This window comes from Danio rerio, chromosome 10 (genome assembly GCF_052040795.2).
Source record: "Danio rerio strain M-AB ecotype USA chromosome 10, GRCz13ab, whole genome shotgun sequence".
Classification (NCBI taxonomy): domain Eukaryota; kingdom Metazoa; phylum Chordata; class Actinopteri; order Cypriniformes; family Danionidae; genus Danio; species Danio rerio.
This window is the reverse complement of record NC_141030.1, coordinates 46,684,566-46,706,897: the sequence shown is the minus strand read 5'-3', so window position 1 is coordinate 46,706,897 and position 22,332 is coordinate 46,684,566. Positions and strand designations below refer to the sequence as shown.

Sequence of the window (22,332 nt, the reverse complement as noted above, 5' to 3'; positions counted from 1 at the left end):
ATCTTAATAATAATAAATAATAATATTAAATAATAGTAAGAAATGTTAAATAATCTAATAAAAATATTCCTTTTATTTAAAAAATAAAGTCAAAGTTAATTATTGTTGCCTTAAACAAGGAAAATAATTAATATAATAATAAATAATATAAATAATAATAATAATAATAATAATTTCTAAATAATCCCAGTAAGAAAATATTGTTTTTTATTTCAGAAATCAAATAATAAATATTGTTTTTATTTCAGAAATAGAAAGTCAAAATTAAGTGAGTTTTTCCTAAAAACAAGGAAAATAATTTGTATAATAATAAATAATAAAAATAATAATAATACATTCTAAATAATCTTAATAAGACAATGATGTTTTTTATTTCAGAAATCTAATGAAAACTATTGTTTTTATTTCAGAAGTAAAAAGTCAAAATTAAGTGAGTTTTTCCTAAAAACAAGGTAAATAATTTGTATAAGAATAAATAATAATAAATAATAATAATAATAATAATAAATTCTTAATAATCCTAATAAGACAATATTGTTTTTTTATTTCAGAAATCTAATAAAAATATTAATTTTATTTCAGAAATAAAAAGTCAAAATTAAGTGTTTTTTCCAAAAACAAGCAAAATAATCTAACAATAATAAATAATAATAATAAATTCTAAATAATCCTAATAAGAAAATATTTTATTTCTATTTCAGAAATCTAATAAAAAATAATGTTTTATTTCAGAAATAAAAAGTCAAAATTAAGTGTTTTTTTCCAAAAACAAGCAAAATAATCTAACAATAATAAATAATAATAATAATAAGTTCTAAATAATCCTAATAAGAAAATATTGTATTTCTATTTCAGAAATCTAATAAAAAATAATGTTTTATTTCAGAAATAAAAAGTCAAAATTAAGTGGGTTTTTTTCCTAAAACAAGCAAAATAATCTAACAATATTAAATAATGTAAAAAATACTAATAATTATTATCAATTTTAAATAATCTCATGCAAATATTGTTTACAAGCAAAATAATATTATTAATATTAATAAATATTGATAATAAATTCTAAATAATCTAATAAAATACTGTTTTTATTTCAGAAATAACAAGTCAAATTTAAGTGTTTTTCCTTAAAACAAACAAAATAATCAAAATAACAATAATAAATCATATTAATAAATAATAAAATAATAAACTCTGAAAAAATCTAATAAAGATATTGTTTACAAGCAAGGTAATCTAAATAATAACAATAATAATCAATTGTAAATAATTTAATCAAATATGTTGTTTTTATTTCAGAAATAAGAAGAGTTTTTCCTTAAAACAAGCTAAATAATCTAAATAATAAATAATATAAACATTATTTTACTTACTCCGCTGGCAAATAAAATGAGAAAAAACTTAATTGCAAATATTATTTGCTATGCTAGTCTATAAAAAGATTTAGATATTTAACTGAAGTAAGATTTTTATTTTGCAGTGTACCTAAAAGCTTTTTATTATTATTTATTCATTTATTTATTATTATTTTTTATTTGTATATGTTATATTTTTCAGATTATGTTATATTTTAAGTAGTTAAATGTATTAGCTTTTTAATTTTACTATTAACATTTAAATTAATAAATTATCCAACATTAATAATCATCTATATTTGTTTGTGGCAAACATTTTTCTACTCTGACATGTTGTCACAGTGCATTATGGCAATATAATACAGTGTTAGTAATCATGTTCCACAATGATGAAATTTTCTTATCAGACATCTTTCTGTTTGCTTTGTAAGGCAGCTTTGGCACAATCTACATTGCATTAAGTGTTTACAAAATAAAGACTGTACTTGAAATATGTCTGTACCATTATTCATTTTAATCATTTAAATAAGTGCTTCATTTTAGCACTAAACAAATGTATTTATGTTATTATAAAAGATTTAATTTCAGTTGCAAGAGATGGAGTTTTAATAGTGTGGTTACTCACAAAACAGCTCTAAAAAGAAATACTGATCTCACTGATATTTTACTAAAATGTACATTTTTATATTATTATTACTTTTGATATTATTAATAAAATACACACACATTACTATATATATATATAGTATTTTTATTATTAATAATAATTATTTAAATCTTGTTTGAGTTGAAGTTATTTATTTGGATCTCTTTTTTTGCCTATTTAGGTTAGGTTTCAGCCATGGATTCAGCCCCAGTGGATTATGGGATTGCATGTTTTGCTTCAGTTTTTCATCATTTCTGTCTCCCACCTCTAAACCGTCTCCTGGTCTCCACCAGCAGTGAATGCCAATCAGATGTTTGAGTTGAGTTGTTTTTTGGTTGTTTTTTAATTACCAGTATAAAATGAGTTCTCTTTTTTTGTTTCAGTTTTGTCATTTTAGTCGCCTCCTTTAACTTATTTCATTGAGATAATATTTAACAATTCGATAGGATTAATTTGATTTGCAAATCAGAAATTGACTCTGTAAAATGAATCATTTCTCATTATTTTGAAATTCTCACTATTAGTGGTGCAAAAAAGTACATTATTATTTTTATTATTTAATTTAATTTTTATTTAATTTTGTTTTATTTTTAAATTATTTATTTATTTATTTTAGTTTTTGTTATTTTTTATTTTTTATTTTAATTTAATTATTTTATTTTTATTATTTTTATTAAATGTAATTGTTATTTGATTTTATTCGATTTTTTCATTAATTCATTTTCTTTTCGGTTTAGTGCCTTTATAAATCAGGGGTCGCCACAGCGGAATGAAGTTTAGTTTTATTTTATTACATTTTATTATTTTAATGTAATTTGTTTATTTTTATTCATTATTATTTTTTTATGATTATTTTAATTAAATTTAATTATTTTATTTTTATTATTATTACTATTGTAGACTTGTTATTTGATTAGATTTTTCATTAGATTCATTTTATGAATTATGAGTGTTGAGTTTGCATGTTCTCCCCGTGTTGGCATGGGTTTCTTCCAGGTGCTCCGATTTCCTTCACAGTCCAAACACATGCGCTATAGGAGAATTGGGTAAGCTAAATTGTCCATTGTGTGTGTGTGTGCGCATGTGTGTGTGTGTGTGTGTGTGTGTGTGTGTGTGTGTGTGTGTGAATGAGTGTGTGTGTGTGTGAATGAGTGTGTATGGATGTTTTCCAGTTGGAAGGGCTTCAGCTGCGTAAAACATATGCTTTATTTAAATTTTTTTTAATTAATTTAATTATTATTTTAATGTAATTTAATTGTTATTTGATTTTATTTTTTGTTTTTATATTTGATTTATGTTTTATTTTATTATTATTTTAATTTACATAAAATATTTAATTTATTATTATTATATTAATTTCATTTAATTGTTATATGATTTTATTTTATTTTTATTACATTTTTAAATACATTAATAAATTAATTTTTTTAATTTATTATTTTATTTTGTTTAATTTTACTTATTTTTTATTTTATTTTATTTCATTGTTTTGTATTTATTTTATTGTTTTATTTTGTGTTGATTTAATTACATTTTTAATTTATTAGATTTTATTATTATTATTTTAATTTAATTGTTATTTTATTTATTTTTTATTTTTGCAAGCTGCTCTGCTCGTTGTTGGTAACAGTAGTGTATCAAACTAAAAGCTGCTCTTTTTTTAAATTCTGAAAACAAAACATTTTTATTAATTTATTTACTATTATTATTATTTTTTTTTTACCAGTGTTAGACTTTAAATCCCTGTTGCATCTGCCATTGTCATATATGCTCATGCCAGCTCTGTATATTCATTGTGTATCCAGCTGTGCTTTAGTTTGACGCCTCAGCCTTGATATTTCTGTTGTTTTATTCATGTATTCAGAATAAGTCACCGCAGACGATCCGCTAAGGTTAAAACCTGTCCCCGAACCCATAATCTGCTCCATATTAAACACCCAGTCAAAGCGTGACCCGCATCATAGGAAGCAATTATTATTTCACAGCAAGTCTTCATCACCACTTTGGGAGATGTTGTTGTTTTGGTTTTTTTTTAATGCTAAGTGTTTTTAGTAGCTATCAAGGATATGGGAGAATAAAACGCCACTGATCAACTACTAATTAATAAGATGAACAACACGGTTAAAGGTCAGAGCTCACATCAATAAGAAGCTGCTAATAAAGACAAATTAAAGGCGCAGAATGGTTACATTTTCACAACCCCAAAAACTCCTACACTCTCCTCGAGGTATCACTCTCAACCGCCAACTTATTCAGCACATGTTTTACACAGCGGATGCTCTTCCAGCCACATCCCAGTACTGGGAAACACTCACACACTCTTGCATTCACACACATACACTGCGGCCAATTTAGCTTATTCAATTCACCTATACCACATGTGTTTGGACTGTGGGGAAAACCCACGCCAACAAGTGGAGAACATGCAAACTCCACACAGAAATACCAACTGGTCCAATCAGGGCTCGAACCAGCGATCTTCTTGCTGTGAGGCGATCATGCTACCCACTGCAGCACCATGACACCCCATGTTAGCAACCAGCTACCTTAAAAAAAATATTGTAAATCCAACAAACTGTTTTTTTTTTTTCAATCCTTAAGACTAACATACTGATACTAACATCCAACAAGCGTTATTTTCATTTCACCGCGTCTATAATTGCAGCTTTTTAATTATTATAAACTTCTGAGCACCAGTGTATTTATGAGCCTACTCAGAGACCCATCAGGCGGCGTTAAATATTACATTTCTGCTAAATGGATGTGAAAATAGAGTGGTGTTGAAAGCTAAAGCAGACGAAATGCTCAACAACACGTCTTCACGGAAAGAAAAAGAGTTCACGCACCTCCATTATTCTGTTTACATGTTGGCTCTGAATGAGCCATAATTGGAGAGGAAGAGACGCAAACTGGCTGGAAAAATGAAGTTCATAGTCTTAAACATGAGGACGTGAGCAGATATGTGAAGCGTGAGACTTTTAGCAGTTTTCTAGGGGTGAGACAGACGTTTCACACACACACACAACAACAAAACAAAAATGCAGCATGTCTAAGAGTGACGCGTGGGAGAGATGAAGACCATTATTTTTTGGCTAGTTAGTACAGTTGGTCAAAGAGTTGAAAAGAAATTAATCGTCCACCTGTTTCTGTTTCAGGTTGTGAGAAGATAAGTGAGCCGTTTTACATGCAAGTAAGTTCATTGTATCTGCATTTAACTATATCTAATAATAACGGGTGAGGCTTCTAAACAAATTCATTTGTTATAGTTGTTGTCATTTAAATATGTAAATATAAACAATTAATCATGATTATTTGCGATTAAATTGCATCCGAGATTAAAGTTAGTATTTCGATTATATGCTAGTAAGTTCATTTGCATTTCATTCATTTATTAATTTTCTTTTCGGCTTAGTCCCTTTATTAATCCGGGGTCGCCACAGCGGAATAAACCGCCAACTTATCCAGCACATGATTCACGCAGCGGATGCCCATCTAGCTGCAACCCATCTCTGGGAAACACTCATACACTACGGACAATTAAGTTTGTATCCAATTCCCCTTTACCGCATGTCTGTGGGGGAAACCAGAGCACCCGGAGGAAACCCACGCGAATGCAGGGAGAACATGCAAACTCCACACAAAAACGCCAACTGAGCCGAGGCTCAAACCAGTGACCCAGCGACCTTCTTGCTGGGAGGCGACAGCACTACCTACTGCGCCACTGCTTCGCCTATTTTGCATAAATTGTTTCTTTAAATGTTTATTGAATGCTATATTTGCCAACGGGAGTTCATGAGAGATGCAGTTTAATCCGTCCAATGAGTGAAAGAGAACAAAATGGTTGCTTCCTAAAGAACTGGACTGGAGACAAATATAAAACAGTAAGATGTACTTTTGTGCATTGAGAGAAGCCATTGTGGTCTATTTTCTTTTGCACCTCGGAAGATGAAGACGAAATGCAATGAACGCAACGCGATGGCTTCGTGAGACGATCTTTAATATTATATATCAATAATTACGCGTGTTTTTGTCTTATCAATGAAAAGTTAAAGCGTCTCATTTTTTGCGCATAAGCTTTATGTGCACATTTTCAAAAGTTTTGCGCATCTTGACATTTCCATTAAGCTTTTTTTAATGCAATATTCCAAAATCAAAATAGGTGGATGCACAGCTATACCGTCAGACTCCATCACATTAGCAGCTAATTAAGATCCGAGTGATTTCCTGAGGGAAGTGTGCTCTACTTCCTCATCTTCCCAAAGCTCGTGATTCCCACATTAATCCCCGGACCCCCGAGACCACTTCTATCGATCTGCGTTTTCGAGTTTTTATCTCATGTAGGAAGTGAGAAACCAGATTAGACTGAAGTGAGCAGTCAGGAAAGAGGAGAGAGGCTTCACTCTCTGTGTATCTTGTCTTTTTTTTAAGTGCTTTACTTGATCTTAGCGACTGTGATGCTCCCAGCAGTAAGAAGGCAAATAAATAAACATTTAAATATTATTTATTGCCACAGAAAAGCAATTTAAACACTAGATTATTAAAGTTTAAGGACAAACTTTGAGGCTGGCTTGTGAAAGCCTGTTGGTAATATTGTATTTAGTTTAAACAGTTTTTTAAAAGTATAGATAGATAGATAGATAGATAGATAGATAGATAGATAGATAGATAGATAGATGGATGGATGGATGGATGGATGGATGGATGGATGGATAGATAGATAGATAGATGATGTGCTAGCATGAGTCAAACAAGCCAACCCCCGCTTCTCTGCGATGTTCTGATGCTGAGATATAGCTGCTGTTATATAGTTGCTAGGTTAGTCTGTTTTGTTGCTATGGAATTGATTGACAGCTTAGACTGATTATGTATCAAAGCTTCTTCCCAGTATGAACAGTTAAAAACAACCCCCATGTCTCTATCACACTGCAGCATGACGATATCAATCTGAACCTCTATAATGGCAGTCTATGGGACCGTTGCTAGGGTCCAGTATCTGGTTGTTAGGGTGTGGCTAGAAAGTTAAAAGCTCATCAGTTATTGGTAGTTTGGTAGTCCGAGTTAAATGAGCCCAGTTAGAAGTCTGTGCGACAGTCTGATGTAGAGTTATGAGCTCACAAAGTTTGACCCAATGTAAAGTCAGTGAGAGTCTTTTGCAGTGGAAGTCTATGGGACAGTTTCTAGGGTCCCAAAAGTGGTTGCTAGGGTGTGGCCAGAAAGTTAAAAGCTCATCAGTTATTGACAATTAGGTAGTCTGAGTTAAATGAGCCCAGTTAGAAGTTTGTGTGACAGTCTGATGCAGAGTTATGAGGTCACAAAGTTTGATCCAATGTTAAGTCAATGAGATTTTTTCTGACGGTCCCGGGACGTTTTTCGGAAAACCGAAAGTCGGATCTGTCGGAAAAGATATAGCAACCCGAGTCAGACCAGTTTGGAGGTCTGGTGTGACTTTGGTGGTCATAGCTTGAAAGCTCTAGAAGGAGATAGAGTTTAATTTTTTGTCTCCCAAGAAAAATAGGATAACAGTAGTCTGGCTTGCTACACAAGCCAGCCTAATTAGCAAGATCATAATTATGAATGAGACTGACGGTCAATTAGAAGTTTAATGAGACGGTCAATACAGGGTTTTGTAAAGCCTTTACTGACATGGCCACTATAATAAAAACTGTTGTTTTTAATGCCATAAACATTAAAATAATGATCGCTACGTCTTTGTTTATTTTGAATATGCACCCTCTAGTGGCAAAACTCGCATATTGTGCCTATAAAGGGGTAGTTCACCCAATAATATACCATTTACTCACTGTTTACCCTCCCTCAAGTAGTTCCAAACCTTTATGAGTTTCTGTTGAACACTAAAGAAGGACAACACAGTGGTGCAGTGGCTAGCATGTTGGCCTCAAAGCAAGAAGGCTGCTGGTTTGAGCCTCGGCTGGGTCAGTTGGCATTTCTGTGTGGAGTTTGCATGTTTTCCCCGTGTTCGCGTGGGTTTCCTCTGGGTGCTCCGGTTTCCCCTACAAGTTTAAAGACAAGGTGAATTGGATAGACTACATTGTTTGTAGTGTATGAGGGTGTATGGGTGTTTCCCAGTGATGGGAAGGGCATCCACTGTGTAAAATGTATGCTGCATAAGTTGGAGGTTCATTCTGCTGTGGTGACCTCGGATTAATAAAGGGACTAAGCCGAAAAGAAAACGAATGATTGAATGACATGAAAACCTGATTTACTTCTTTGATTTCTCCTTGATTTTCATGGCTAAAAAAATAAACATTTTAATACTCTTCACTGCAACTGAAAAGCAATTTCTGCTGGCAATTAAATATTAGTAAGATCATAAATATGAAGGATTCTGACGTTCAAGTAGATACCATGCTAATATAATAAAATAATACAATAAATATATAATAAAATATTATATTATTTTATTATTTATTAGGCTAATATAATAAAACCTGCCATTTCAATGCTTTGTTAGCAAGAGTTACTCTCTGACAACATTTGATATGTTAGAGAACATTAAAATAATAATTTCTACGCCTTTGTTTATTTTGAATATGCACCCTCTAGTGGTGGAATTGTGCATATTGTGCCTTTAAAGAGATAGTTCAACCAAAAATGAACATTTACTCACCGTTTACCCTCCCTCAACTGGTTCCAAACCTTTTTTAGTTTCTTTCTTCTGTTTAACACTAAAGAAGATACTTTGAAAAATGCTGAAAACCTGCAATCATTGATTTACATGGCTAAAAAATAAACATTTTATTACTATTCATTGCAACTGAAAAGCAATTTCTGCTGGGCCCACCGTTCCCACGGGCCTGTCAGCAACATGCCTCAATCGCCGCCCTCAGCTGCCTCAGGAAGCAGATCTCGCGTAACGTTTGAGAGAAATACTACAGTAAGAACTTTACCATCAGTATTTGATGCATTTTTTGTGGAGTTGCAACAATGAGTTCACGCACACACAGCACACACACACACACATAGCACAGACACGTAGCACAGACACTCACACAAATACATAGTGTAGACACGCAGACACACACACACACACATACATAGCGCAGACACACACAGAGAGAGAGACAGTGAGAGAGACACTGTGCTGATGAAGTGAATCTGTAGTTAGTGGCTGTACTTCATTACACACGTGCACACATTTTGAAACATGTTAAACTCACTCTTGATCACGTCTGATGATGATTGATGATCCTAGCAAACTGAACAGAGCTTTTATTCCCGGTTGCTTTGCGCTCGTCCTGTCTTGTCGATATGCTTGTATGCGTTATTACAGAAACATGTTAATGTGCGCAGCTGTCAATCAATATTGGTGGGCGGGGGGACCACACTCCTGCGTCAAGTTGTGGTCGATTTGAAAACCGCTCCAATTGGTCCACCGTTATTATTTTTTGTATTTTTTTTATTTTGTTAAATTTGATTAAAAAAAAGGACTGTGTGTGTTGATTTCACCCCAAATATGACCGTATATACAATATACTTACACAAATTTCTGTCCAAACACCTTTCAAAGTAGATTTTTCACCACAGGTGCCCTTTAAATGAGAGTGTGCTATCCAAAATGACACCCAAACTCTACCTGCACAGAGGGAAGAATTGTGCTGTTATCAGTGCCTATTGTAAAATTATGTTATGTTGTTTTTTCTAAAAATTCGATCACGAGGCAGTAGATATATGATAAACAGGACTGGACCCAGTATGGAACCTTTTAGGACACCAGTAGTGACAATCTGAGATCTTGACTTAAAATCTGTACCTTGGACAAACTGAGTACGATCTGCGAGATAGGACTTAAACCATAATGCTGCGTTCACACCAGATGCGGCATGAATGCTAGACACCAGATGCTAGCGTGAGTGATTTACATGTTAAGTCAATGCAAAGCGCGAATAGACATCCTGCGGCACGATATGCTCGAATGGCATGGCGCAAATTGAGCAAATGGCGCAGGGCGAATTGAGCGTTTTGTGCGTTTAACGCACTTAACGAGCGTTTCGCACGAATCTCTCGAATTCGAAAATCTGAACTTCAGCGGACATTCGCACCGCGTTAACCAATCAGAAGCTTTCTCTTGTAGGGGCGTGAGTGTGACGTAGAACCTGTTGTCGGTGTTCCGAGTGAAATCCTCCAGGCGACACCGACAACAGTTCATCAAATTGGGCTTGGCTCAGTCAAGGGCACCGCTGAAAGCCTCCGCCATCCAGGCTCAGTTTCTGGAGGAGTTTATGAGCTCACAGAGCTGGATGCACCTCTGAAAGCATGTAGTGGACTCAGACACGACCCTAAACGTATCGACGCTGTTTTTCAGTCTTCATAAAGCACATAAACACTGTTATTTTCTTCATAAAATCCATGTTAGCCATTTAGTTATGAAGCTAGAGTCTTTGGGCAGACAGAAGCCCTGACAATCACGCAAATCCGCGCCTGTTCTGAAGTGAACTAGACACGCGAATGAAGCGGGGTTTGACGCACAAATGAAGCGAGTAAACTCAAATGTTCACACGGCTATTGACACGCGAATAGCGCAATTGATCTGTGTGTTTCGCGTCTGGTGTGAACACAGCATAAAAGAGGGGTGCCAGAGATCTCTAGTGAGGCAAGCCTGTTCAAAAGAACCTCGTGCGAAACCATGTCAAAGGCTGCACTCAAGTCAAGCAAGAATGTATTTACAGTGTAGGATTGGCAACATTAAAGCTTGAATTATGACATCCCTTGAAATAAGCTTTCATAAGCATATTGGTGAATTAATACACGTGTTTAGATGCACAAGGGTCTGTGAACTATAAAAGAGTCTGGCTCCTCGTTATTCACCATCAGGTCTATTTATGGTCATTCCCACAGATTTGCAGTCTCTCTCTGATAACAGCGCGGAAGGATACTGACCACAGTGTTTTTTCCATGATCACTCTGGATAATTGCTTCGGGCCTGTCTCTTTAAATTGAATTTGTGCAAGCAAAAACCCTGTGGTGTCAAGTCATCTTAAGGAGCTTCCTTCAATCCGACTGAAACATCTGATGACGCACTTATTCATGGACCATTGTGCATGAGGTTCAGTTATGAACTTGCTTATATTTCAAATTGAGCTCTGCTTCACTTGTTTTAATGAACTTGTTTACTATTGGTGTGGCAGCTTTTCCCTGAACTCTGAATGCAAAACAGCTGCTGCTCGTCCTGATGTGATCACATGATCAGGTTTCTGTTGCGTATTTAAAGTATCAGTGCTGTTCAATAGGGTATATGCCAAGCCAGCCTGATCTCACGAGGAAACGCAAGTATTTTAAGTTTTGTCAGTTTAGTGGCTAATTTTGTACGAGTTCAGTCATACGAAAATGTACGATTTTAAAAAGGAGGCGTGGCACCCAACCCCATCCCTAACCTCAACCGTCATTGGGTGATGAGCAAATCGTACTCATTCATTCATTCATTCCTTTTCTTGTCCGCTTAGTCCCTTTATTAATCCAGGGTCGCCACGGTGGAATGAACCGCCAACTTATCCAGCAAGTTTTTACGCAGCGGATGCCCTTTCAGCCACAACCCATCTCTGGGAAACATCCACACACACTCATACACTACGGACAATTTAGCCTACCCAATTCACCTGTACCGCATGTCTTTGGACTGTGGGGGAAACCGGAGCACCCGGAGGAAACCCACACGAAGGCAGGGAGAACATGCAAACTCAACACAGAAGCACCAACTGAGCCGAGGTTCGAACCAGTGACCCAGCGACGTCTTGCTGTGAGGTGACAGCACTACCTACTGCGCCACTGCCTCGCCGCAAATCGTACTAAATTGTACAAATTAGATCATACGAATTCACCTGTTACGAATTCCAACCTTGCTTGGCTCCACACAGCAAGCCAGACCCGTAACAATAAATAATATTAAATAAAATAATTAGATCTCCTCTAAATTAATGAGGAGCCCGGAGTCTCATCTCCCGTCAAGATGAGTGACCAAGGAAATAACGTAAAGTCAAATTTATTTGACGTTTAAATTTTCCAAATAGAGACAATGAAAAGCTTGCGGAGGTAAATGCCAAAATAACAAACAAAACTCAACAGCTAACTGTTTAACCCTCTTTACCTGCACATGAAATTACACTAATAAAATAACATTTACTTACCTCCTTACTAACCACAAAACATGAGGAAAAAGTAATAAAACAAAAAGGCGCACGTGTCTCCGTATAGATCTCAAAGTCAACACTCAGCGCACACTTTCAACAATTTCGCCGAGTAATTACAACACAGTTTCTACTTCACAAAAAAAACACAAGCCAGGAGAGAGGAGACTCTCCAAACGACGTTCCAGTCCGGTTTAAATGGTCTTCACTAACAAGCCGGCCTCCATGAGCTGGCACCTGATTCACCACACCTGTGTGTTAATCATGAAGCCTATTCGGAGACAGAGGCGGAGAGAAGAGAACCACAAGCAATATACACACCATAACAAACAAAAAATCTCACTATTTAAGATATTTATTTATTTATTTTATTTTAATATTATTATTTAATTATTTAAAGAAAATACGTAACATAGCCACTAAAGCAAAAAGTTATGAATTGCCGTGAGATTGCGTTGACTAAGCTAGTGTTGTTCCCATACTGATAAACTTAAGGTGATTGTTATTGGGATTTTTTTTTTTTTTTTTTTTGCATTCATTTAGTTGTTCAAGCGTAAAACGAGACAAAAAGCTGTTTACTCGCACACGCCCGTCAGAATCGGCAGGCTAGCGCAGAAGCTCCATATACTGGGTAAAATAAATGCTCATATCAGGGAAAATGTCATTTAATGTGGCACTTCTTGTACAATCTGAGACCTGGATATCACTCAGCCAGTGGAGATCGCTGATTTTTTAAGAAAACAGACCTTAAACGCGCCGATTTTGCAATGGCATAGAGTTCACCGGAAACGCTTAACCCAGGTTACTGGCAAATTAAAAGTCCTTTTAGCATACTTCGGCATATACCACATTTAGCGGGAAATCGTTTGAACTTTTGGAGGTCTCAAAAAACAATGACTTCAAAAAACATATTTAATTTTATTTGTAAGAAAAGCAGGGAAATCTGTGCATGGTGAGATGCAGAATACACAGTTTGGTACTTGTTATTTATAAAACACATGCATAGTGCAGTCCTATGGCTGTTATAGGTGCAGTATGTAAGTTTGACACCCAGTGGTTGAACTAGGTATTGCACTCCTGGATCAAAACAAATGCAAGCGCCGGTTGCCAGATTGAGGACTGGAGCATGTAATTTACACCGTGGTTTAAAAAAAAACAACGGCACCCAAAAGAAGGAATATTTTCCATAGTAAAAATTGTTTTTGTCCTGACCAACACCTCGAATTAATATACTAGAAACAGCTTTTCACAGCTGAACAACAGCAAACTGACAATGATCAGCTCAGGTACACCTCATGTGCTTTATTCAGTGTTTAATGCTCATAACGTGAGTTTGAATGCCTTTTTACATCCCATTTATTGCCATACTATTGAAAGCAGCAGCAGATAGTTCATCCAAGTGCATAGAATTGGCATGGACGGAGGGAACGTGTCCCCATCAATCTCCACCGATTACTGAAATGTCCCCACCAATAATTGAATTGACTTCAAAATAAAATAATGCTCTGTCAACTCTTAGTAACCTACACGTGCACAAAATCATGTTCGCTATGAGTTCACCATAATACTATTTACCAAGGCTGTGCAATTTATCCAAATTTGGTTTCGATTTTGGCCTCCATGATTGTTAGAAACATTAATCAGGACAAAATTGCGTCACACACCTCTCTGAATTTCTATACATTCATGCTTAATCAAAACCTGAATGCCGTAAAATCATGCCGTAAAATCTAATTCACATTCTTGCTGTGAGGCAACAGTGCTATGCACTGGGCCACCGTGTCACCCATCTAAGAAGGAGGAGTAAGGGTGGAAGGGGGGACTCTTCAAAACGAAGATAGCAGTGGAATGAAACCCAGGGTATTTATAGTAGTTTAGGAGTCATCTGATTGGAGTGTAGTGAATTTGATAATGCGGATCCAGCCACTAGCAATCATAAGCACGTGATCCTCTCCAAATTAGTTTATACATAAACTTCACTTAAAAAAATGTGATCAATCCAGTAGATAATGATGCAGCCTTAATGATGCAAGCTGAGATTGCATCGCTCAATAGAGCTAGTGATGTCACTGTGAGGGGCATTAGATGCAGCTCAGATTGCATCTGCCCCGAGTCTGCAGCCAGACCCCTCTCAGTAATTCTGGATCAGAATCTGCTTGTAAAAAAATTACCAATTGGAATTAGCCATGAAAATTCAAAATGCATCACTAAATGTGTCGCTGGGAATGTTTATATTTGTCCATTATTTTGCATAGTAAGAAAGTTGCAACCCAGGCTCATTCTGGAAGCGTAGTCCTGCGGACGTTTCTGGAGACCGTGAAATATGTCCCGGGTGGTAAGTATTTGTGCAGTTTTTGTTTTCGCTAATTCGCGAAAGGCTGCTGTGCTCGCTTTTTCGCGTCTCGAATGCCTCCCCCGTGCTATTCTTGCATAAAAAGCCGCTGGAGGCAGCTCTCGAGCGACTGCCTGTCCGACTGCCTGACTGACAAAATGATTGACTGGGCCGCCGGCCAATCAGCCGACCCAGCCACCCTCCTCCTCCTCCTTCCCTAAACCCAAGCAACGATTTACAAAAGCCATCCAGAAAAAAAAAACCTCGTCCAATTTTGATCGCGTTTTCAGATTTCACCGCATTCTCGCCCCGTTACTCGTTCGCTTTATTTTTTGGATTCTGTTATTTGTCTTACCTGATTTCTGGAGCCGCTCTTCCTCGGACTCGAACCTGGTTGTCGCCGTGGCCGGCTCCTCCTCCTCCGTGCCTCACTCCGCCGATGTAACACTATGAGCTAACCGGACATTCTGGTTTCGGTGGGAATCGAGGAGGTGAGCTGTCAGCCGGCAAGCGCAAAGAGGAGCAGCGTCACACTGCCCCGTAGCGTTCGCTTGAAAAACGAAATCCAGTCATACATTCCCCCGGCCACTTAAATCGCGGTCTCCAGAAACATCCGCAGGGCTACGTTTTCAGAATGAGCTTGGGTTGAAAAGTTTGCAACCCTAATCATAAAATACCTTGAGTCTGACACAGAGCTTTTGCACAGAAGTGTTTGTTAAGCCATTATCCCCTAATAATAATGATAACCAAATCATTTACACTGGGCAAGGAGTTGTGCATGATATAATTATGCTAAGATGAAAATAAATATGTATAAATATATATAATCTTCAGTCTATTTTCAGCACACTGCAACATTGATTTTATTTTAGAGAGTTAACGGCTGTTTTTTGGAGGGAATTAAACGCACTAAAGTCTTATGTTTCACTCTTAAACCACTTTGCAACTATATCATATCTTTTAATGTTCAAATCTATGTAAACACAAGGGGAAATGACTGAGATTTGAGTCAAATCATGGGAGAAAGTCTGTAGTTTATGGCTGGCCAGATTTCCTCTCTTCTGACTGGATATAGAAGCGCATTAGCATTATCAGCGCTTCTGGCAGGATCTCTGTTTGTCTGTGCAACTCTGGGATTCATCCAGAAATCAGTCTAGACAGCACAAATGACAATCAAACAGACAGAAAAGAGTCATGCAAGATCATCTGATGCTTTACTGCAGTGGAGAATAAACCCTTATGTGGTTTTCTGAGAGAGTTTAAACAGATTTTTGCCTAATTAGAGTACAAAAATGTACCAGAATACTTAATAACACAACTACAGATTATTGTGTGTAGATAAAGTATAACTGTGAGGAAGTTGTTCGTTTATTATCTGTTTAAACAATAATGTAGAGTATCGTAAGAGTGCCACCTGCTGGCCTTTTTCTGTTCTCCTGCTTCAAATTACCTCCAGAATGTTAAGTTATTGGTTATTGAGATCCAAAAAAAAAAGAAATTACACGATTTTTGTGTATTATCAGAGCAAAACACAAGAACTGAAGCAAACAATGCCATAAGTTTTGAGAATAGCCATCATTTTAGGCCACAAATATATATTTATATTAATTAGGCTTGGGCAGTATCCAAATTTTGATACCGTCAAACCTTCTCCCTATTGTATCTTGTATACGATATTACAGTGAATAATAAAGAATTATTACGTAAGAATCAGACAGCATAACCAAACTGTTAGCTTGTGCCTAAATGGTTCAGAAACTGAATACCAAACTCTAATACTGAAACAAAAGCAAAATAACATGCACAACAATATTAACAACTTTTATTAGCAAATAGCAGTTTATAAAAATAGTGCAAATAAAACAGCCAAACAGAATTAAATTAACATGAACGGCCAGAACAGTTTTCGTGCACACAAATCAATTGTATTTTACCATGTCCTTAAAGGAATTTTTTCCACTTTGTGGAAAGAGAATAATTCCTTCGCCAAGTATTTTGTCACTGCATCAGTACAGGCTGTCCAACTGACACTATCCCTTTTGTACTTAGTTTTCCCGAATGCCCCCATTACCATCGGCTGCGTACTGGCGGTGGACATAGATGTTGTTGGTTTTGCTTTGGGAGGCATTGAAACTTGCAGCAGTTAGTGGACCATCCACTAACTGCTGCAAGTTTCAATGCCTCCCAATGCAAGACCAACAACATTTATGTCCACTGCCAGTACGCAGCCGATGGTAAGTTTCAGTCTAAGTTTCCGGGACTGCAGCTCTGCACAAGACTTTTGGCCAGCGGAGAAATTAAAATGGTCGTGCTGAACTGAGTCTGGTTCTGTCAAGGTTTTTTTTCTTCACTCTCCTCTTGGTGAAGTTTTTTTTCCCTCTCCGCTGTCGCCACTGCCTCGCATGGTTCAGGATCTGAAAAGCTACTCATCGATGAATTTGCTCTTCAGTGTTTGGACTCTCAGTAATGATTTCAAACCACACTGAACTGAGCTAAACTGAACTGAACTTAAACACTAAAAACTGAACTGCCCTGATCCAGTTACTATGACCATTAATGTGAAGCTGCTTTGACACAATCTACATTGTAAAAGCGCTATACAAATAAAGCTGAATTGAATTGAATTGAATTGAATATATGCAACTTTAGGTTCGAGGTAAGTCCATCTCTCACGGTCATCTTTTTGTTGCACAATTTGCTAATTGCCTCATCCGTATTTACCGCCTCTCCCTTCTCGTTTGGTCGAAATCTGAAATACTGCCAAACTGCAGAAGTTACCAAGTTACTTGTTCCGCGGCTCACCATCTTTCCCCAGCTCTCTGTTTCTTCCCGCGCTGTCCCCTGATGATGACCACACATACGCATCTTTAGCCATTAAATAAATTATATTTAATATTTCATTCTTGTCTCCTATATAAGTGCATTGTTTTTATGACGGTATAACGGTATTGAAACTGATACCATTGCTATTTTTAGATACCGCGGTATACCATATTACCGTATTACCGCCCAAGCCTATTATATACATCCCTGCATAATCATATTTTTCAACTACTAAAGCATTGTCTGTTTTAAACTAAACCATAGATTGGTGGTCTGAAAATATAATTTATACCTTAATAAGAATAATAATTTATATTCTATTTATAATGACCTTTTTACAAAACACACAATAAAATAAAAGTATTCAACATAGAAAAATAATCAACGATCAAGAATCTAAAAATTTGAGTCATGCTTATTTTATTTATTCATTTTAATAAAATATTAACAATAAATGTATCTTAATAATCTCCTAATTTTCTGCTTGTTAATAATAATTAATAGTAGTAGTTAGGTTTAATTCAATTCAATTCAGATTTATTTGTATAGCGCTTTTACAATGTAGATTGTGTCAAAGCAGCTTCACATAGAAGGTCATAGTAAACTGGAACAGTGTAGTTCAGTTTTCAGTGTTTAAGTTCAGTTCAGTTTAGCTCAGTTCAGTGTGATTTTTAATCTAGTTTTGAATTGCGAGAGTGTGTTTGAGCCTCGTACATTATCAGGAAGACTATTCCAGAGTTTAGGAGCCATAAATGAGAAGGCTCCACTTCCTTTACTCGATTTTGCTATTCTAGGCAGGCCCAGATTGGCTAATCAGGAGGACCAGGAGAATTCCCGGTGGGCCGGTCCGTTTTTTGCCGCGAGGGCCGGTGTCCCTAGCTTCAGAATCTGTTGCTCTCAGCAGCCACACTTTTTAAATTTATTTATTTATTTACTTGACCACAGCCTTCTTATTCATTATTTTACCGCAGCTCTGCTCTTTTTATCTATTTTCTCGCAGCTCAGTGAGCAAGATGCAGCCTGCAGGTTAATGATGATATAAGTAAGATGAGTCAATAGTCAATCATTAACTGTTGTGGCGTTTGTTTACGATGCCGCTTACCCGGGTTCGATCCCCGTCTGAGTAAATTTTTTTTTTTCATTTTTATTGTTAAGACATATAATACTGTAAGGGTTGTTGAACATTTGAAGTTCTAAAACAGCTGCTTTCTCAAAAAAAAAGACGTGATAGTGTCATTAGAAACTGATTAGGAAATGACCTTATTTTAATATAGTCAGTCATGAACTGAGGTGGGCCGGTCTGAGGCTTGAAACTCCAGGGCTGAAAAGGACTCCCACTCCGGCCCTGATTCTAGGTACTACCAGAAGCCCTGAGTTTTGAGTTCTTAAAGAGCGAGTTGGATTGTAGCGAGACAGAAAGTCAGTTAGATAAACAGGAGCTCGATTATTTAAAGCTTTATATGTAAGAAGCAATATTTTAAATTACATACGAAACTTAACAGGCAGCCAGTGTAGGGAGGATAACATTGGGGTGATATGATCATATTTACTAGAACTCTGGCTGCTGCATTTTGTACTAGCTGATGAATAAAGGGACTAAGCCAAAGGAAAATGAATGAATGAATGGAAAGAACTGCTTAAAAAACTCAGTATTAATATATCAGTTGCTTTTATTGTAACTAACTGCACTTTATAACATGTTTTGTAACATTCAGTTTGTATATTTGTTATGTATGATTTTTTTAAAGTAAACTCCCTTGATGTAAGAAAAAGATCTATTTGCTTCTTCACAAAAGCGTGTCTGTCCTCCGTTAATGAAATAAATGTGGCAGCCACACTGAGAGCTCAATGAAAGGAGCCGATACTTGTGAATAGAAGCAGAATAAAAGCCGTTTGTCCAAAGCGATAACCTACGACTCATATGATGTGACCATAGAGAATGTTACCTGCAGGGGTGGAGATAAATGTCTGTGTAATTATATGCTCATTAAGCAAACAATGGCTTCGTTTTTAAGTGCGAATCAATGGAGTCAAAGTCTCCTTCAGGTTCAGGAAACCACAGGTCATATGTTCGGCTTTTATGTTGCTGACATAAATAAGGTCAGAAGTGTTTGATTTGTTTGGATTTCTGAAAGCGAATCAGTCACACTTTTTTAGTCTTTCGCAATTCAGAATCAGCATGACTTAACGATTCCTCCTCTTAAAGAGACATTCATTCATTTAAATATACAGAAACACTGAATTACAAAATATGGAAACTGTTAATTAATTACCATATTTATTTTTTTCAGTGTATGAAAGTCACTGGTTATGGTTTTCGAGTCAAGGGTGAGTTAATGTTAATGCAACATTTAGTTTTTGTGTGAACTATCCCTTTAACCTAGTAAAGCCTGACATATAAAGTCATTTAAAACATTTTTTGAGCTGTTACTTTTCTTTTTAATTGTAAAAATCTGATATTTTAGTATTACAGCCAAAAAGTTGATGAATAAAATAAACTAATCACAAATGTCCTCATTATTTTAAAGTTTTTGCTCTGGAAGATCATTTAACAGGAACAGTGAGAGTAAAGGTTCTGGAAATAAACGTTCTGCAAAAGTCTTTGCTACTATAACATCTGAACAGGATATTTCTTTAAAAATGAAACAGCAAGCAAGCCATTATTCCTTCATTAATTAATTTTCCTTTGGCTTAGTCTCTTTAGTAATCAAGGGTCGCCACAGCGGAATGAACCGCCAACTTATACAGCATTTGTTCCACGCAGTGGATGCTCTTTCGGCTGTAACCTAATACTAAACACCCATACACTCTCACATTCACACACACATACACTACAGCCAAAAGTTCATCAGTTTCCCTATAGCGCATGTGTTTGGACTGTGGGGGAAACCGGAGCACCCAGAGGAAACCCACGCCAACACAGGGAGAACATTCAAACTCCACACAGAAATGCCAACTGGCCCAGTCTGGACTCGAACCAGCGACCTTCCTTCTGTGAGGCTATGCTGAATGATTTCAGTAATTTAAGGGGTACAACAGTCAAAAATCAAAACATTACTGAAATAAATGCTCTTGCGTCAATATTAAAATACATAAGCACATAAATAATATGCGCTTAATTTCCAATGCTGTCTTTATAGTGCTCCGGTTTCCCAAATCACGCTATAGGTGAATTGGTGAACTAAATTGGCCGTAGTGTATGAAAATATGGGTATTTTCCAGGACTGGGATGCAGCTGGAAGGGTATCTGTTGTGTGCAACATATAGATTAGTTGGCGGTTCATTCCACTGTGGTGACCCCTGATAAATAAAGGGACTAAGCCAAAGGAAAATGAATGAATGTCTATACAGTGGCCTTGTCTTGAGGTCAGCTTGGGTTTCAAATGCATCCGGTAGATATTGTCTTATTTTATAACGCTCATTTGCATGCGCAGAATAGCTCGTCTTACTTTGTAATTCAGTGCATCTTCCTGTCTGTGCAAGAATTTATCAGTTTGACAACAAGAAGCGATATATCAGAGTGCACGCAAAACAACATTGGAACCATTCAAAACAAAATACATGACAAAAAGTTGGACACGCTTTCCAAATCTCTCCTAAATCTGTGTCCGATTTCACAACCACCATTTACGACCTTTGGAGACAATTTAATGATTGATTCATTCGTGGTGGCCAGAGTGACCACAGCAGACGGGCTGTCGTTGTGTTTTTATGTCCTTATTTTACTTGCTTTTTTCTTGAATATAGAGCTTTTAAGGTCTCCATGAGATGGTGAGGACATGTTAAAGTCAGACACGCTTATTAGCCGTTGTTTTCATTACTTAATGGAGTTTTGTTCCTGAGGTGAATGTTTTAGATTTCTGCTGCCCCATTTTGGGTAGAAACGCGAGTTCCACCTGTTTTGTAATGCTTATGTAAATAAATACTTCAGGATATTTCAGTCTCATTATCCATACAATGTCCACTTATTTTACAAAAACTTTTTTTAATAATAATAACGCTAATTATATCAAGTTACTTTTAAAAATAATGTGTATTGAGGGGCATTTTGTCTTGAAAATATTGCATTATTAAGTTTAACTAATTTAGTGTAACTATTTTTTTCTACTATGTTAAACTTTGCATTATAACTATATATTATTTGTGTCATTTTTAATTTCAATTAAAATTACATTTCAGTTATTACAAATATGAAATTATGTAACTTTACATTACATAACAAATATACTTTATTGTTAGTAGGCCCTAATGAATTCATTATGTCAAAATGAGTGGAAAATGCCTAATAAATGTGCCATTATAAAACCTACAGGAAATGTCACTTTCAAAGTGTCTGTCAGCAGAATATGTAATAAAAAATACTTGTAATTGCACTGTTATCACAAATGATTAGGATCTGGCCATCGTGGTTAGAAAATCAAGGACATGAAAATCAAAACATGTTGTTTTTTCTGGCCCATCAGTTGCAAATGCATGCAAGTTCTCAAAAGAAATCTGGGATGAACTCTATGTTGTTGATGTTGAATTTTTTGTCAGTATTATTGTTATTTTGGCCAATTAATTCTTGAACATTCTTTAAACCATCACACAATTTTAGACTTTTATATATTGTATATGTTTATCACATTTTTTTTTTTTTTTGTCTCGCTGCAGTTTTGACTTTTCAAGATTTTTCTTGAAAAATCATTATTACTTTGTATTTTGTATGTGTTTTACTCATGGAAGCCCTTTCCCATCATTGAATAATATAAAAAAAAGTCAGATTAGAACTGAGAATTGAGTTTTAAAGTCACAATTCAGAGTTATAAAGTTTGAATTCTGAGTTATAAAGTCAGAATTCCAAGTTATAAAGTCTGATTTCCGAGTTATAATCCAAATTCAAAGTTATAAAGTCAGAATTCTGATTTTTTAAAGCCAGAGTTCTGAGTTATAAAGTTGCATTTTTGAGTTATAAAGTTACAATTCAGAGTTATAAAGTTACAATTCAGAGTTATGAAGTTACAATTCAGAGTTATGAAGTTACAATTCTGAGTTATA

General features: G+C 35.7%; 2 long non-coding RNA genes across 6 annotated transcripts in view; one reads left to right on the top strand and one right to left on the bottom strand.

Moving 5' to 3' along the window:
- LOC141376479 (uncharacterized) overlaps positions 1–10,939 on the top strand; it is a 79,773-nt gene extending 68,834 nt beyond the window's left edge. For 2 of the 5 annotated variants that reach the window (XR_015501591.1, XR_015501592.1), the window contains exons 5-6: positions 2,180–2,310; positions 5,154–5,188. This is a non-coding gene — a long non-coding RNA (uncharacterized LOC141376479). Of the gene's footprint in view, positions 1–2,179; positions 2,317–2,994; positions 3,045–5,153; positions 5,189–10,854 lie in introns of those variants that run through there. The other 3 variants (XR_015501587.1, XR_015501594.1, XR_015501590.1) reach the window with 3 other exon arrangements.
- Positions 1–22,332, bottom strand: part of LOC141376480 (uncharacterized) — a 56,597-nt gene that overhangs the window by 20,619 nt on the left and 13,646 nt on the right. The window lies entirely within an intron of this gene.